The following is a 14,252-nucleotide window of genomic DNA, read 5'->3' on the forward strand; positions in this document are numbered from 1 at the left end:
TATCCTTTTGCGTTCTGAATTTCAGGACTCCTGTCATTTGTTCTTTTGACTCAAATACAGCGTAGTGTTGTACTGCACCTGTTAGTGCATTTTACCATGCCACTCCATATGGTGCTTTTGTTGAGCATCTCTAGTACCTAATGCACCTAGCAATTGTGTAAAAGTATTAAATATGTAGTAAAAATCCATGTACTTCAGGCCTAAATATGGTTTGTTGTGTTGTATGTTATAAAGAAATGATCTGCTAAGCTAAACTCCAGCTTTGACCAGGTAGACGGAGAAACAAGCTCCACAGCTTCCACCCTGAGCTCTTTAGATAATAGCACTAATATTTGACCGTTGCACCCTTTTCTCAAGACTTGGGTTTCCTTGTGTAATTCAGCGTTCAGCCTCACTGCTCTGACTGTCAGAGCTTAAAATTGAGTATTTTTCTATATTGCATTCACCCAGAAGCTTCTCCTTTTTTCTCCCTATGAATGGTTTTGGCTGTGGCTCAGTATCCATGGTTGCCCAGACATGTCAGTCCATCTGTCACCTGGTCTGACAACTTTGGTTGCCGCTAATGAGTGAAGCCTGAAACGCACTGTCCACAGTGTTGTTTACTGGTTGTTGAAAACCTTTGCAAGTCCACCTCCAGTCTGTGCGGTGGTGCAGAGGAGCAGCACATGATTAAACAGCCTGACACACAAGGGGAAGGGGTGTAAATTTGATTCTGAAAGCAGTGTGGACTGAAATTGGCTGGTAGGTGTTTGGTTCCTTCCATGAAAAGACACCAGCGACAGTCTAATAATATCACCCTGTGCTCACCACTGTGATGCTCTGACAACTGTTTCTGTTTGTAAAGAATATTCAGCTCACAGGGGTTTGCTGTATAAGGTTAAAATTACACTCAGGAGCGTTGAATTCTTTTCTGTGCGTTTGGCTTGGCTGACCACTGTTTCTCTCCACTTTCTTCTGATATTTTACACGTTAGCCTTTAGTTTTTATGTGTAAATAATAGTAAAGTACCACAAAGGAACCAGCATTGTTCTCATATACAAATCATTCACTGATTAAAACAGTACAGAACAATTTTGAAGCCGAACCCCTTGAAGGTGGCATGTGTTGATTTTAAATCTGAGCTACTGATATTTCTCCTCCTGTAGTTTTTTTTATTTTCATTTTACTGTTTATAAACACTTATGATGAATTAATGCAAGAAATTAATTCGTGGCAGCTTCTGAGGGTGAAAACTGAAAACTGAAGCCAGTGTCTAAGTCCCGAGACATGCAGTTCTTTGACTGAACGCTTGAGGCTTTCTCCAATAGTCGCGATATCTTTTGGTAAAATAACAAACTTAAAAGAAGTAAAATTAATTTAGGCTAACCAGAAAATTTAACTTTCACTAACAAATACACGACAAGGCTTCATTAAGCTGTATAATCTAACCAGTCTGGTATCAGACCACGTTTACAGTTCATCTTCATATTTTAATAGAAACAGCTGGAAACGCGTTCTTCTTTCACTCTACCTGAGCTCACCGTGTCGTAGCGGCTCCGCCTCAAACAGACTCTGTGCCAGTGTCATCATCTCTGCTGCTGCTGTGTTATCAGTGTTTTTGTTTATAACTGGAGTCATGTGGGCTTAATGTTGTTAGACTTTTTATTCAAACGTTGCTCCTGAATACGTTTGTATGCAGGTCTGTATTTTGCCCCAATTGTGGTTGAAACGCTCACGTTTCCATAGCGACAGTTGCACGCTGCAGAGCCGTGCATTGAACGAAGCATCGGAGGACAGAATTAGTGTGGAGAATTTTTTATGATTGAATTATTCGAATTGGTAGATGAATCGTTGCAGCCCTACTGTTAACTAACATAAAGAAATGAATGCTGACAGAGAACATAGTATTGTATTTGCAGGGAGATGATGAATATGAAAAATAAGGCTCGAAATTCCCCATAAACCTGTTTAAAAATCATATAGATGTTAATAATCACTGTATGTGCAACTATGTTTGTGCAAAGTTTTATTCAGATTAGTTCATTCGTGAAGGAGGAGATGGACAAGACATATACATACATACATAAATGCTACAGGTGCTACAATCATGATGGTAAGATTATTATTCTGCCTCCAATTAGTAGTTTGTAAGTTTGTAACGTGTTTTTTTTTCTATAAATCCAACAGAATAATAGTTCAAATGTGACACTACATACGTTAAGTCTTTCTGTTAGCAGGTATTTATTTGCATGTGTAGTATGAGGCCAAATAAGTATATCTTTGGTAATGGATTGCCAAATAAAACACTTTGCATAACACCATTTCTAAAATGTCAGAGACGGAAAGCTGAGCCATTTACTAGAGAGGGAGGAAAAAACCCTCAGCATCCACCTCCGACTGTCTACCAGACCCTGTTAATGTAATTTTCCTGTCTGACACAGAAAAGTATTTGACTTTATTGTTGCCCAGTGGGCCATTAGAGACAGTTTAACATTTCTAGAAGAATTCATATAGCAGCTTCCTGTTTTAGAACGGAGTAAGTGGGACCTCTGGTCCTCCGGGAGATGGCTTAATAGTTGCCATTCTGTCAGTCTCCATCCTGGCTCTTCCGCTTCCTTGTATTTGGTACAAAACAGGCATACATCTGTTGCTAAGATACTGTAGTGATGCGAATGTCTCTGTTTTGTTCTTGCCATCATTCAGGATCTGCTTCTGCCTTTCTTGTTTCCATTTAAAGTGAAAACAACGCTGCTCTTATTACGGTTCTTTTCAAGCTTTCTCTTCACCAAATTTAGACAGCTAACTGCAGGTAAATAATAACGTCCTGCTTTTATCTGATTTTTTTTTTAACCACTCTAGAAATACATCCTGTAAAGCGGGGAATTTGCACCTACAGCGCCAGCAATTTGTTTCTTAAGAAATAAAGCAGCACTTTTTGTTCTGACGAGCAAAGCTGACAAAAACTGTCTGAGAAAATTCAGTAGATTTATTCAGTTTTGCTGTGTAGTTGCACAAATCATTCCACTTGGGTGATTAGATGCTCAGTCTTTTTAAAATGCACTGAAAGATGAACAGCTTGTAAGAATCTCCGTTGGGCTGATTCCACTCCCTTGTTTGTTTGCTGATTTAAAGTGCTTTATTTTGGTGAATCAGCTGTGACTCGGTGCACATTCAGGGCAGCAAGTAATGTGGCACATGCAGGGGATCAGTTGAGATTCTGCTTTGTTGACTGTGCACATATTACATCACAGTCCATTTTATTGTCTAACTAACTGATGCAAATAGCAGCAAAACTGAAATACAGATGTGGATAAAGAAGAAGCAATAATGTAGAATCAACAATAGACCAGTGAGTTAGTGAGATAAGTTAAATTACAACAAATACAATGCAACAACACTCACCTCAAGGCGCCTTATTGTAAGGTAAAAACTCTACAATAATCCAGAGAAAACTGTTCAATGAGCATTTGGTGACAGCCAGCCGTCTGCTGTGAGCGAATGTGGGTGAGGGGATATTTAAGTTTTAGAAGCACAATAATAAATTTAGCGATGTAGCAAAGTAATGTTTAAATTTTCGAACTTGGTCACAAAAGTTGTTAAACCCAACAGCTTTAGGAGTGTATATAATTCATATATGATTTAATACTGTGCTGTTAATTCACTGTAATTGTAGAAAAGCAGAGCTGTGTTGGCCTTGGTGCATCTCTGCTCTCTCTGTGCGTGACAGAGGAGACACCAGGGAGCTGATTTCCTGCTTTACAGCCTGCACCAACAAGGAAGCATCAAATCACAGTTGACATCGGACACGTACGGCAACACAGCGATCAGTCTTCCACAATCCATAACTAATGGACGGATATAAGCTGTAGAGGTCAAACAGATCATTTGTAACATTTGCCTTGTTCTTTATTTCCTTCTTCTTTATGGGTTTGGAAATTGCTAACAGGAACAGTTGGCTAATAAGACTCATTAGCTAACTTATTAGTTGTAAAACAGAAAGAAATCCATTGTTAGAGTTGAAACAATCATGGTGCCGTAGTTGCTGAATTCACCTGCGACTGACCCGAATAGTTTTTTGAATTTTTTGAATAGTTTTTTGTTTGTTTGTTTGTTTTTTTGTTTTCTCACCATCTTTTGTTTTCAGCTGCAATCAGGGATTTATGTCTTGTGGAAATGGACTTTAGAAGTTGAAGTTGGTATCTAGTTCAACTTTTTGTTTCCAGGCCACCGCCTGTGTCTTTAGTACAACTTATTTAACCACAAAATGTTTATGCTAACCCAAGTCCTACATGTCATTGTCTTTAAGGTAAATAAATAGAATTTTGACATTTAAGACAGTGTTTTTGTAGCTTTATTGGGAATGATTTCTCACATCAGGAAGTAGGCTGTTTCACATAAAGTGATCCAGATAAAGCACTCTTTTCAAATGTTGCGTTAAACAGCTAATAGTAAACATTAAGCTAAGCCATTGTGCAGAAAATATCAGCTTTCAGATATCCGTCAACTTCTGCCAAACAAAATTGTTGAGTTTTACACAGAAGTTTCCACAAAAGTCTTTTCATTGTGTTATGTTTACACTTTATAATTCTTCACATAGAAAGTTAGTAGAATTTAAAAGACAAGTTTAACTTCAAATCTCAGTAACCTTGGAAAGAGTTGACCATTTTTAATAAACAGTTAACAGGGTTGGGTTGAACAAGGACTCAATATTAGTAAGTATGCTGCAGCAAGAAGTGTAGGAATGGCTTATGGATAATCTGGATGCCTTTCCTTTCAGAGAGTGTTCCTCTGGGTTGTTGCTGATGTGTTTTGAACAGTTCCATTACTGTCTCCTCTAATTAACTACAGAGCAAAAGGAAGAATTTACTCATCTTGTTCAGTCAAAATCACCCTAACCCCGTCTGTCTTAACTTTCTGTCACAACATGAAATGTCTTTAATGTAAGAGTAAGAAAGCCTTTGAAGACAGAGGAAAAAATCCAGTGGGCTGGTATTTTTCAGCCCTCCTGGGGATTTGTTGGTGTCATTAGCTGCTGGTCGGGATTGATGTGAAAGATTTTTGATGAGGAGAAACACTTAGCGCTCTGACAGATTTAAGATTTAACAAGAAGGTTTGAGGTTTTGAGGGTCACTGCGGAAGAGGGATGAACCTGAATTTTTAATTACACACATTCACACACACACACAGGTCCATGTATACATATGTATATATGTAACATGGCCAGTGTTTTTTGACTGACACATAGGTCAGTTTTTAACATCAAGGAGAAATATTCAGGTTGGTGACCTGAGTAAGTAGATAAAAAAAAAAAAAAAAAAGGAAAGCTATGCATCTTACCTTACCTTTTACCTTATTTTTTACCTTATGTTTAAATTTTATTTTGCTATATTTTATTATATTGTATTGTTGCTACTGTTATTGTAGTATTGAAAGGTGACCTTGAGAGTCTTAAAGGCGCCTATAAATAAAATGTATCATTATTAGTATTATTATTATTATGTGAATATATGTGCTAAAATAACATTATTAATTTTAATATTATTTTTTACAATAACATATTATTAATTATTAATATTATTAATCATAAATATTTACAACAGAGTTTGTGCAACCCACAAAAAACAGTATGTCTATAGTGGATCCCAGGCTTATAATTGTGAGCCTTGTTTTTTTTAATGCTATGTTATGCAGATAGCTACGGTACAGAGTTTTGCAAAATATGCAAAACACCTGTTTGTCTTTTGGCAGTGAGCATTGTTGGTATCAACACTTATGAAGTGTAACTGAGCTCGATCTGGGTTTTAATGGAGCTCTATGTGACACATGTTGATCTTGCTTTTCATTTTAGACTTGTGTCCATCTTGTGAGGTGACCTTAGTGACTCATGCGGACATGTTAAGGTGATGTCATTAAAATAAAGGAATCTGAAAAGTGGCTTGACAGTTGAAACTACGGTTTATATAGGATGTTTAATAAGAACTGCTGCTCATCATTGGCTCACATCGGTATTTTTCTTCTTCTTCTTCTTTTTTTTAAAGCATATTGGCATGTCAACATCTTTTAGTTCAAAGCGGGGTTTCAGCAGGGTTACACTGTTGATGTTTTCATTCGTGGAAAATAGAACATTGCTGCCAGGCTCATTGATTTGTTTCAGTGTTGATGTTTTGTCATTCAGACAAAGGCGAGCAAGATATTAATGCTCTGATTGGCTTCATTCAGATATGACGAGACCTTTATTACTGACCTCACACTCAAGAATGATTGGTGTTTAGTCTTGTTTAAGACTGCTTTCTGTAGCCTCTTTAATACATATATGAGCGCACACATGCACATGTTAGGCTGGGACTTATTGTAAGCGTATAACTGGTTAAACTCTGTGGGTTGGGTGCCCTGCATGGAGGTTTTACATGTTGATGGGTTTTTTTAATTTATATTTAACATTATTATTATTAGTTATTTTTTGCTTCTGTTTTTTTAGATGAAGACACAGGAGTGACAGATTTTTGCCAGATTGAACATGATGTAATGAACCTTATTAATATGTATTTACTAATATGTAAAGCAATACTAATGCTATCTAGTTTGACTTGTAAGTTTAATGAAGCCAGTTTTTAAACCAAAATAGTTTTGCAGTCTCTTCGGTTTGTTAATTTGCTATCAGGTGAAAGAACTGCTTTCTGCTAGGGCTTGATTCAGCTGATATTCTTTACATACGTCATCTGTCAGGTCATTATTTCAATTTACAGCAGTATTTCACACAGTAGTTTGCAATTTGCTTGGCTCCAAACCACCATGTTCTGCACTCACTGCTGACAGTACTGGATGGTGATAAAGATGTATCTGTGATGAGGAAATATTGGTCTTAGGCTTTAAAATAAATGTGGGTTAATACTGCTCTTTTTCCTTTTTTTATTCATTGATAAATTGACCAGAATTTAATAAGAAAGCAGGCTATAGAGGCAGAAACAGCAGCTGTAACATCTTATTTCTCTGAATGGGCTGTTCATCAATGGGTGGAACAGTGGTTAGCACTGTTGCCTCATAGCAAGAAGGTCCTGAGTTCAATTCCACCATCAGGCCAGGGTCTTTCTGTGTGGAGTTTGCATGTTCTCCCTGTGTTTGCGTGGGTTCTCTCCGGGTACTCCGGCTTCCTCCCATAGTCCTAAGCGGATGTTTAGCATTATTAAAAACATCTAAGTTTTGGAGAGCACTTTTAAGCATCTTGGGCCAAATGTAACACTTGAAAAGAAGAAGTCGTTTTGATTTTTAAACGTTCTTTTTGTCGGTGAGTGTTGTCCAGCAGTCAAATTACAGAGCTTCTCCTGGTAATAGCTTCCTGAAATAAAATTAAAAAAAACCCTACTGCCTTTTATCTTCATACCCTCATACGCTGTTCATGTTACTGGCCTAGTTCAAATATACAGTAACTCCTATCCTGTAATATAGTAATTATAGTACAGACTCATTATCTGTGACAGCTCTAATCCTGTAAGCTGTTTGACACACTTTCTGTGCTTCATCTACGGTAAACATGCAGGAAACACTGAACTCCTTTCCTCTGTTACAGTAAAACATGTTAGAGGAGGCTTCAGCAAGCCCTGCAGGTTTAATTCAATTCAATTTTTCAATTCAATTTTATTTATATAGCGCCAAATCACAACAAAAGTCGCCTCAAGGCGCTTTATATTGTACAATAGATCGCACAATAATGTAAGTGGGCTGATCAGACACATATAGGGCTGACTGATGCTGTACAAACAAACTGTACAGCAGGGACCACTCATCACTCAGATAATTCTATAATTTATGCATCAGCTTTGCCTCCTGTTCAGTGTAAAAAGTACTTTCCCATCATGACTCTTTTCAGTGTATTAGGAAGCTCTCAGGAGACTGCAGAGTTTGGGACTGTAGCCAAACAATAAATAGAGGTTTCCAGTTAAGGATTATTGTGTGGAAGTGTTGGTGCCAAGTGACACACAGCTCAGGGACTTACTTCCAACTACAGCTGTGATTTTACTACCAAGATTAACATTAACATTTAATTTATTATCCAATAAATACTTAAGAGTCAACAGAATCCATGGGGTACTGTCTTTTCTCTGATAAGCCCATCTTTATTTACATTCTGATATTACCTGACCAGACCAAAGACCATATTCAGACAATTTTTCACACTCTGCCAAGAAATAATTACATCTGAAACTACCCTTTCCTTACCTCAAAATAACCCTTTTCAACCAACTTGCTTCTCTTCCTGTGATTTTCATCCTTTCATTTTAGAATAAATGTGTGAGGATTTTTTCTTTTTCCTTCTTCTTTTTATAAGGACAAATTGGCATTGATGTGAATTGAATAAAAAATGAAAAAACTAAAGGACGTGAATGGCAACATGTCTCAGAAGGTCAACGGGCAAATAAAACTGAAGCTTTAAATTGCAATCTGTAAGTAACGTTGTAATGTCAGCAGCTCAGTAACATACGTTCCAAGTTTTCAGCCAACCTGCTGCTAATTGAACTAGCTAGGATACGTAATTATTGCATGTTTTGATTAGTAACCAGTAAACGGGAATTGCTTGATCATAAAGATTTATACTTGTATATATTTATTACTTAAGTTTTGTTTTTAAAATTACATGTTCAAGGTTTGAAGTTGTTCAAAATGAGAAAACGTTGCTCTAAAACATGTTGACATGGCAATGAAAATGAACAATAATCAAAATTGATCATGCAAACTAAAAGACTAAAACTTAGTATGTTTCTCTTGTTACTTCATTAGCCTCAGTGTTCTCAGATCATTCTTTACATAAAAGCACCCAGTTGTCTTGCAAAAAATATGTAGGATTAGTGAAATCACACATATTCAAAGATACTGGTAGTTATTGTTTCAAATGCCTATTTCATCACACCCAGGCTGAATTCATCTAAGGGAGTATGAAAGAGATTATCTGGATGCTGAAATGATTGTTAAAATACATTAGGCCAATAATAGTAGACCTGTGCTACATTTGTCCAGCTAGGCAACACATATTTCTGCATAAGAGATACATGAGGCACCCTTTAAATGAGCAAATTTCATGCTTAAAACATGGAAATGCAGCCAAAATGGACCATACAATGGCCTCAGTGAACACATCAGCACATAAGTAGAGATGAGGAAACACAATCACATTAGATATTAAAATTACTATGAGTAAATTATATATATTCTCTATTCTTCAAACCATGTAACAATATGATAATCACACATGAGAACGACATTTCCAGTTATAGAAATTTATTTTTTTTCAATATTAAAGAAACCAATTATGTGAATAAAAGCTCACCACAAGAACATCTCCCAACCCAGTCTTACAAAGTTGCAATCAGGCAAACAGATGAATGCATTCGTTCAGTGATATGAATGATGGACAATAAAAACTGGGTATGGAACATGAACTGTTGGTGAGCTAAAAACCAATCCTGGTGCTGATGCTTGTCACTGAACTTTTTGGACAGAGCTCTTGATTGAAATGCCTACCGTTGTGTGTAGGCATTTCAGTCTAGATGTTATGGAGTTCAGTTCAGCTAAGATGTATTTCTAAAGCACCGGATCGCAAAAATAGCCGCTTCACGGCTGTTTATATTGTAAGGTAAAGACCATACAATGTAAGAGAGAAGACCCCAACAATCAGATGATCCCCTGTGAGCAAACCCTTGATGACAGTGTCTGTGAAGGTTCTCAGTCATCAAGGCCATAGTAGTCTAAGGAGCTTGGAAAACTTAAAGAAGTCCAGGCGCTTTTCTTTCCAAGCTCCTTAGACTTGGTGACAGTGGGAAAGAAAAACTCCCTTTTAACAGGAAGAAACTTTCGGCAGAACCAGGCTCAGCGAGGGACGGCCATCTGCCTCGACCGGTTGGGGGTCAGAGCTGTTATAAACCCTGACGCAGCATAGCTTCTAAGTCTGAAAGATGGGTAAATACCTTAAACCTGCACTCTATGCAGGACACCAGGTGATGACAAGACTTACAGTACTATAGGAGTCTATGCAGAAACAGTTTTCTCTCTTGAATCTCTGTAATTTTTTTGCTACTGAGTGTCTGGGTACAGTCACTCATTTTGGGCCAATTAAGTCAAATGTCCATTGTCTAAGTTATACCCACCCCTCCCCTCCCTATTGAACCTCGTTAACCAGGTTTAATAGGAGTGTAAAGTTGTAGTTGTGCTAAAACTCCTCGAATTCTCCTCTGAGATTTTCGAGCAGCTGCCTTTGTTCTTGAAAGTTTTTTTTCATTTGTCTCATCGCTTCCCGTCCATTCCACACCTTTTTGGTAAGGTCACTAACCTTATTTTCTAAGGCCTTATTTTGTTGTAAGAGTGCGTTAACTTGGACATCGTAGTTGTTTATCACACTGTTATGTTCTTCCTGTGAAACTTTGGGAGTCTGAGCTTGGGTTTGCAACGCCATGTCTTTTGCTTTCATGGCTTCCTGTACATCACACAGATTTTTCTTGACCTGTTCAAGCTCTCTTTTCAGTGCCTCACATTCATGGCACAACAACTCCTTTTCTCTGCTGATCACGTTAAAATAATGTTCAGAGTCTTTCTCAGTGGCTTTGAACATCCGTGATTCTCCTTTCACACCCTCATCATGTGGTTTCAGTTCTTTTTGACAATCACCACTTCTTTTGGAAAGCTCCTGGAGGTCCTGTTCAAGAAGTTCGTTATGTTGCCTTAATATGTCAATTTCATGTGCAAAGCATTGGAGTTTCAGGGTCTGTCTGAGCTGTGCACTGTTCGTTGTTTTGTTTTCCTCATTCATGATCCGTTTTCTTTCTTCACTCTCTTGTATCTCTTTAAAGGCTGTGTTTGCCTGATGGAGCTCATTTTTAACAGCCTGTATTTGCTGTTGCATGTCATCTTTTTCCTTTTCAAAGTCCCTTTTCAGCTCACACATGCGTTTTATCATCACATCATTTTCCTTTCTTAAAGACTGGTTGTCCTTTTCCATGCCTTTCACTTTTATAACATAGCCTGCCTTTTTGCTTTGCAACTCTCTGATGTCATCAAACATTTCCTGCATCACCTCGTTCTGTTGCTGAATTTCTTTGGTATTGGAGCTTTGTGAATCCTGTAGATCTTTATTCAAATGTTCCAGCTCTTGAATTCTGATGTGAATTGTTTCGTTCTCTAGTTGCAGGTCTCTTTTCCTCTTGTTTTTAGAGAACCCACTTAGTTTGAAAAGAACTTCAATGTTTTTTTGGAGAATTTTGTTCTCATTTATGAGCTCTCTTTTTTGCTGCTTAAGGTCGGCGTTCTCGACTTTAAGGTCACGTATGGTAGAGTTTTGTTGTTTGAGAGTTTTATTCTCATTTTTGAGCTCTTTGATTTGCTGTTTAAGTTTTTCGTTCTCAGCTCTCAGGTTGCACACAACAGGATTTGACAGACTCATGTTTCAAATTGAAGTTGATGCTAAATCTCTGTACTAACTTAAAGATCTTTTAAAAATACTGTCAACTGTGTGAGAAACAAGTTTCGAGTATTTTAAGTGTTTTCCTGCCTAGTGAATTTTTCCACTATCTTTGAAAGACTGATAAGAATGGGAACCTTTCCCCTATTTAAGGGTTTTAGTGTGCTGATGTCATAAAGAAGATGATAGATCAAAGGGATTCTGGTGGAATGTCACTGTGTCTGGTCTGGGCAGTTCTGAATTGAATAATAACAAAATGCAGACTTATGGTTATTGTAATTGATGATGGTTACATGAATTATAAACACCCAATGAATATTATTTAGAAAACCAAACTGTGGTGGAGGTGTGGTCCCTGGCTCAGCCGCAGGGGAGGAGTGATGCAGTGAGCTCAAGGGGGCGGTGCCAGGGAGGTTGGAGGGACAGGTGGTGATGATTTTCCTAACGAGGTTTTCCTGTTTATATAGTCAAGCCGGAGACCAGAGTGATTAGGAGCATGTGCAGAAGACCAACTGGAGAGTTGGTGAACAGGTTGGCAAACCTGTTGCCTACACTGTGTTGTGGAAGTTTTCCATTAAATAAAGCCTGCAGACGAGCGGTGAGCGGTAGCTAACATTCTTTAATCAAGAAACTAACATGAACCAAAAAATTATTTGCGAGTGAAAATGCAATGTGAATCAGACTAAAAGTGAAGAAGTAACTTGGATGAGTGACGTAGCGTTTCTCCCACTGAAAACACAACGTCCAGATGAACACAATCAACTTTATTGCATACGCTGAAGTAGTTAAGTTTCAAAGTAGGATAGATTTGAAGAGGATTTGAAGTTTTTGGCTTTCATTTGAATGGGAAGAGAAATTCAATGAAAAGTTAAATATTTTAAAAAGTTTAAAAGTTACAACAAAGAAAAGCAATAGCAGCGTAGTCCTGAATGTAAACTGTCAATGTAAAATCAGCCCTCTTACCAGTTTGCTTCTTGTCCAGGTGTATCGGGTTGCAGTGTGATTTTCCTTCTGTCTTTAATGAGTAATGGTACCTTAAGTGCTTGATGATTTGGTGGACTGACTGTGCTGCATGTAGCTATGAGACTGAAGCAATGTTGTGCATGTTTCTCTGCTTGTCTGCATTGCCAAAAATTGTCCTATTATGGTGATGTATCATAGAACTGTACTATATAGTGTATGTAAGTTTCTGTGTTTGCTAGTAACTACCATCAACCTAAGGTCTCTGCTAGAGCTGGGCGATCTGTCGAGTTTTTTTTTTTTAAATATCGATATTTTTATACGAGATATAAGATGTGACAATATCCTTTATATCGATATAGTATATGTTACGTTATAATTATAGTTGCGGAGCCGCAAGTTTGCCTCTCTTTCGTCCACTTTTGTCTTTACGCAACGTTACTCGACCTCGCCTCTCCTTCACTGAACACAACTCCCCCTCCTCCCCCATCGCTTCACCTGCAGGCAGCGACAAGATGGACACGGCAAATCTCCGTTAATGAGTTACTGCGCATCGCCCCGTGCGTGGGGCTGGACGGTGTCAACGTGCTAACGCCATGCACGGCCTGAAATCCTTTCATTTTCTCAAAAATTGACTGCGCGCCTTTTGTATGAATTCTGGTTGTGCTTGATGACCGCGAACCGTATGTTTTAGTACGACTTTGGTAAGCTACGGAGCTGCACCGCTTGATGGATTGTCGGAGCATTACGGCTACCGAGGAGCCTCGCGGAGTAATACGTACTGTGCTTCAACGTAATATTACCGTAGTGTGTGTGTGTGTGTGTGTGTGTGTGTGTGTATAAGGACCATAAATGGCACCTGTCCAGAGACATGGTTACGAAGCGGATTTCAAACTCCAGGCTGTCAGTCACGCAGTAGAAGTTGGGAACAGAGCAGCTGTGAAATCTGTCTATGTTATTATGCTCATCGTCTCTTAGTTTACATTTTGACTGCACAATTGTGAGCTCTTTGTTATGCACAAAACAACATAGTTTTATTTATAGAGCATCATTATTTAATAAATGCTCATAATTTATTTTTGAGTAGTTTTTTTCATGTACATCTATGCTGTATGTTAATAAAAGTGCCTGTGTGACATCTGGGACACAGTTTTGACTAAGAACTCTTTTTGTTCTTACTTTATGGCTTTAAAAGAAATATCGAGATATATATTTTATATCGCCATCCAGCTAAAAAATATCGAGATATGAATTTTGGGTCATATCGCCCAGCTGTAGTCTCTGCCAATTTATATTTGCAGAGATGTTCATTTGATTGCAACAGCAGTAGGAATCAGCAGTAACAAGAGTAGGACAGCTAAGCTAATTATGGTTAAACATTTGCAATTTAGTGAAAGCAAAAACTGAGCTTGCAAAAATGGAGAGGTTTGTTTAGAAAGTCAGCTATGACATTTAGCTTTTTGTGTTCGTCACATGTAGGAGATTTTGAATTGAGTCTAAATTGACCGCAGATTTACTTAACTAGTTAAAATCAAACAGGCTATTATTGAAGCAGTCGAGGAATTACCTTTGAGACCTCAGTCATAGGTATTAATCCAAAATCTAACATTACCCTAACCTTATATTTTTGTAAAAGGCAAAATGGACTTTTTGGGGGGAACAGTGTTTCTTGTCTGTAAGTTAAAATTGTTGTTTTTGTTGTTTCCTGATTTATAAGAATTGGGAGAACAATTACATGCAAACAAAATGATACATTTTGGTTGTCCATGTTTGGTGTCGCTTAGGGTAATCACTGACGATGACTTACATCTAAAAGAGTTCAAAATGAGAAAACGTTGCTCTAAAACATGTTGACATGGCAATGAAA

The 14,252-nt window shown here is 37.8% G+C and overlaps 1 protein-coding gene across 2 annotated transcripts in view; it reads left to right on the forward strand.

The window, feature by feature from the left end:
• The window catches only part of ctdp1 (CTD (carboxy-terminal domain, RNA polymerase II, polypeptide A) phosphatase, subunit 1), an 87,428-nt gene that overhangs the window by 42,961 nt on the left and 30,215 nt on the right, over positions 1-14,252 (forward strand). The window lies entirely within an intron of this gene.

Source organism: Oreochromis aureus, linkage group 22, assembly GCF_013358895.1.
Source record: "Oreochromis aureus strain Israel breed Guangdong linkage group 22, ZZ_aureus, whole genome shotgun sequence".
NCBI lineage: Eukaryota > Metazoa > Chordata > Actinopteri > Cichliformes > Cichlidae > Oreochromis > Oreochromis aureus.